Raw genomic sequence first — 5,348 nt, forward strand, 5'->3', positions numbered from 1 at the left:
CCCTGGGTTTTACCCCTTTCTCCTGCTCTTCCGGCCTGCTACTCTGTGCTACGCCCGTGCTTACCTTGCTCCCGGAGACCCGGTCCCTCTTGGGAGGGTAACAAGGGAAAGTTTTCAGTGCAGATCAGTGAGTAAGCACCAGCCCGCCCATGCATACCTTGCTGCCGGAGACCCGGTCCCTCTCGGGAGGGTAGCAAGGGAGCCGTCTGAGCACTAGTGACTGGGTTTTACCCGTTTCTCCTGCTCTTCCGGCCTGCTACTCTGTGCTACGCCCATGCTTACCTTGGTCCCAGAGACCTGGTCCCTCTCGGGAGGGTAACAAGGGAAAGTGTTCAGTGAAGATCAGTGAGTAAGCACCAGCCCACCCGTGCTTAGCTTGCTCCCGGAGACCCGGTCCCTCGGGAGGGTAACAAGGGAGCCATCTGAGCACTAGTGATTAGTGCTCCTTAGGATTATCTGATAAGGAATTCAAAATAATTATGTTTAGATATTTTCAACAGATTGAAATAAAAGTTTGAGAAAACCATAGAAAAAATCAAGGAAAACCCTTGGTTCTGGTTCTTGGTCTCCTGGTTCTGCTGTCTGTGTGCCACTGCTTCGCTGTCACTGCTTTTCTTCTGCCACTTCTCTTCCACCCTCTTCACCACCTCTCACTATCTCTTCAGTATTACAGCTCTGTCTCTGGAGTCAAGGCGGTTCCCAGCACAGGGAGCCCAGGTCCAAAGGACATGCTCCATTCCCTTCTCTTCTAGATAAATGGCTTATTTTAAGCCTAATAGGATGGCAAAAGTGACCAATCCCCTCATTAGGTTTCCTTATTTCCATGGTATCATCCACACAAATGTGCCATGCAGCTTTTGTACATATTAGCAAGCTATCCAATCCCATTGGTGGGCCGCAAGCACCTCATTTACATAGTCTTAACCAATCATTTAGTGAGAGTTACAAAGATCATGGTCATGACTAGAAGGACCATATTAAGTAATTCTCTACACCACAGAGGCAGAAGAGTGGTGACTTTGAGAGAAGACTCCACTGCAGGGGCCTTCTGTAGTAATTCATAGTAGGATTGCAGCTGACACATCTGGGTGAGAGAAGTACTGGCACACACCAAACAGACCTCCAAGGAGGTCTGCCATATTTATTTCAGAGCAGAAGCTTGGGGTCCTGTCTTTTTGTCTAGGCAGCAAGTGTGGTTGTTAAAGAAGCAAGCCCTTTTGCTGAGACCATTTCCCCAGTTCCTAGCAGTCAGTAGCCAGCAACTAGCCACCTACATGGCTGCAGGGAGGGACAGGGATGCTGGGAGAAGCAATTTTCCTACCAGATGCAACTCGTTGGTGATTCTTGCCTGTAATCAATTCTAGCTTCTTTCCTCTGCTCCCTGATTCAGACTCTTTCAAGTTGAGCACAGTTTCCTTTTTGTGGGGAATTTGTGGAGGAGGGTCTCAGGACGATGGACTGTTTATGCTGCCATCTTTCCAGAACCCTCCTCAAGACCTTTCCTGAATTGTTTGAATGCGAAGATATTTAGGGAGGAAAAAGTAGAATTGCATCAAGTTGAAAGGGAAAGTAGAGATAATAGGTGATAGGATTGGAAAACATCTCTATTTTCCTTAAAGGCTGACCATTGTCTCCTTGGCTAGTGCTCTTTTTCATGAAAATAAGAGACAGGAGCTATCAGCCATGGTCCCAATGTTACAGCGAAGAGCACTATTTTATCATAAAAACTGATGATGCTGTATTATCAGACAAGAATACAGGATGAATCCGTCAGTTACGATTGCTTGCTTTTAAAATTTATTACTCCCTTGTCACAATAGCAAATGATACTTGGTTCTTTTTCTTTTCTTGGAAGAAAAACACAATCAAAGAATAATTAGTGTTATCTCCAGAACTTCAAAATGAGGACTAGCACTCTAAGAGTTATCTTTCAGGTAAGGGAAAAAGACAGAAAAGTGCATCATATTTCATGATAGTCTTTTCAAATGCTGGAAATGGCATAATCTGCTTGGCTAATTACATATGATTTATGACCATTGCCACTAAGAAGGAAGTCTGGGGAGAAAATGTTTGGTTTTATAAGAATTGACAGTTAAGTTTCTAAGGCTGCTTTTTACTACAAAAGGAGTAGTTATGTTGTTTTGATGTGAAAGTACAAGGAAAATGATGGCAAAAAACAAATAAAGATTAAAGTGAAATATTTTGGAAAGTTGGTGATTCATACACCCCGTAAGACACATTTATAAATGTTAGCCAACAGGATGAAACTGTGCATGAACTTTCAAATACAGGTATATCAAAATGAAAAATGAAAATTCTAAATGCCCTAGAAGATGATACATGTCTTGTTGATGTTGCTTCCTCTCTTGTCTGAGTTACAAATCAAAGCTTTTCTTATGTCGTTGGCACTAATTGGGTAGAAATAGCTTTTAGAGGCTCTTTGGCTTCAGACCTCTTCAGCTCATTTGCAAGGCCAGACACGCTGCCTCCCTCCAGCCCTTTCACCAACCGTTCCTCCCAAAGTACCCACCACCTCTCTCCTGGGTCTGATAATTCACTGCAGTGGCCACACAGAACTCACAGATTACAGGGTTTATTAGGGAAGCACCAGGCTACAATTCAAGTTCAGGAAAAACACTCAGTCTCTCTCCCAGCCCACAGTCTTTCTCCTAACAGTCTCTCACTGTCTCTCTCCCAAAGTGCATGTCCGTCGGTGTCTCACTCAGCAATGTGTGTCTCTTTCCCAGCAGTGCATGTCTCTTTCAGCAGCACATCTTCCTCAACCAGAAGTCAGAGAGAGAGAATTCTTCTGCCTCTAGGAGGCCTCCTTTTGAGCCTGGCCAAGTGGCCAAGCTAACCAATAATAACATCAGAATTCTAAGCACCTGACAGAGAGCAGGAACCTCCCAGAACATTGCTTTGTGTTCACCCAACAGAAATACCCCAGGTGGATAAACTTTTACAATCAGGAGCTCCTCAGTTGCTAATAGCAAATTCCACCACAGAATTTACAAAGACTTATGGCTAGAAAAGCCACACTAAGTAATTTACTATACCGCACTGTCTTAGACTAAACTCACAGATTCTGCTTAAGTAAAAGCAAAAGAAGTTTACTGAGGGATAGAGACAGTAGGGACCAGGAAGATGTCCAAAGACACAGAATGAAGATGGTCGCTTAGTGAGAAATGATGAAAAATAAGTTTTTGTACAGTTAGAGCAGGAACTAAAAAGTTATAAAATCATAATTGGCTAAAAGACAATCAGATGAGACAAAGGCAAGATACCTAATAGCAGGGATTTAGCAGGAATAGGTGTGTGACACATAAGTGGGATTACATGATTGGTTAAGAGTATATGCTCTTCAATTTATTACAGGATTGTCACAGGACAGTGGCAGGACATGATTTCAATGGCAACCCATTTAGTAAAATTGCTTCCTCAATCTTATCTGTTTCTAGGGATCCATGGTAAGGATACATCAATAATGCTAACCAATTTCATCTTGAATATTGTGATAACCTACAAATGCCAGACCTCAGAAAAAAGGAATGTCTCCCTTAGAGTATATGATCAGCTTCAAGGAAAGGTCATTGATCAGGTTAGAGGAACTAACTTGCTGTTAGACAAGGAAGCTTTAAAATTCAGCCTGGGTTCTAGACTCATGTCAAGATTTTAAAATGGAGTTACAGCTCTGCTTTCAAACTGCTCTTTAAATACACCAAGTGCCTCTGATTTTAAGCTCTCATATAACACCAATGTTCATTGCAGCTCTTTATACAACAACCAAAAAGTAGGATCCAAAGTTTTTATCCACAGTTGAATGGGGAAACAAAATGTGTTATATACATACAATGAAATCTTAAGCCACTGTCAAGAGAAATAAAGTTGTGATGCAAGTCACAACATATATGAACTTTGAAAATATTATATGCTGAATGAAATAAATGATATGATCCTCTACCTAGAAAACCCAAGAGACTCAGTCAAAAATCTATTGGAACCAATTGAGAGATTTAGCATCGTCCCAAGATACAATATCAACATCCAAAAATCAGTTGGATTCCTCAATACCAGCAAAGAGATTGCTGAAAAAGAAATAAGGAAATACCTACCAAAAAAAAAAAAAAATACTAGGGAATTAATCTTATCAATGACACAAAAGACCTGTATAAAGAAAACTATAAAAGACTACTTCAAGAAACCATGAGATCTACATAAATGAAAGAACATACCATGCTCATGGATAAGAAGATTGAACATTGTGAAAATGTCACTTCTATCCAAAGAACTCTATACATTGAATGTAATCCCAACCCACATCCCATCAACATTCTTTAAGGATATGGAAAAATCAATCACTAACTTCATGTGGAAAGGAAAGAGACCTTGGATAAGCAAAGCACTATTGAAGAAGAACAAAGTAGGAGGTCTGACACTGCTGGATCTCAAAATCTACTATACAGCCACAGTAGTCAAATTGCCTGGTATTGGTTTAATGACAGATACATAGACCAATGGAAAAGAATTGAGAACCCAGAAATAGATCCATCCACCTATGGTCAGCTGATCTTTGACAAAGGTCCAAAATCCATTAAATGGGGAAGACAATGTTTGTTTAATAAACGGTGCTGATAAAACTGAAGATCCATTTGCAGAAAAATGAAACAAGATCTGTACCTCACATCATACACAAAAACTAACTCCAGATGGATCAAAGACTTAAATGTTAAACTTAAAACGACAAAGTTCCTCAAGGAAAAACTAGAGGCAAATATGGGGCCCTAATATATGACACAAATAGACTATCAAGCATTACCCAAAATGCACAAACTGCAGAAGAGAAACTAGATTAATGGGACCTTCTAAAAATTGAATTTTTATGTACGTTCAAAGACTTCCCAAAAAAGATCAAAAGAGAACCTACAGATTGGGAAAAAATATTCTGCAATGACATATCTGACAAGGGACTTATGTCTAGAATTTATAGAAAGCTCCAACACCTCAACAACAAAAAGACAAATAATTCAACTAAAAAAATGGGCAGAAGATATGAATAGACACTTCACTAACAAGGATATTCACATGGACAACAAACATATGAAGAAATGCTCACAATCATTAGCCATTAGAGTGATGCAAATCAAAACAACAATGCAATACCATCTAACCCCAACACTAGTAGCAAAGTTCAACAAGACAGAAAATAACAAATGCTGGTGAGGATGTGGAGAGATTGGGACTCTCACACACTGTTGATGGGGTTGTAAAATGGTACAACCACTGTGGAAATCAGTATGGTGATTCCTTGAAAAGCAGGAATTAGAAATACCATTTGACCCAGCCATTCC

Source organism: Orycteropus afer, unplaced genomic scaffold (assembly GCF_000298275.1).
Source record: "Orycteropus afer afer isolate SDZICR_OR568_19922 unplaced genomic scaffold, OryAfe1.0 scaffold00092, whole genome shotgun sequence".
NCBI classification, from domain to species: Eukaryota; Metazoa; Chordata; class Mammalia; order Tubulidentata; family Orycteropodidae; genus Orycteropus; species Orycteropus afer.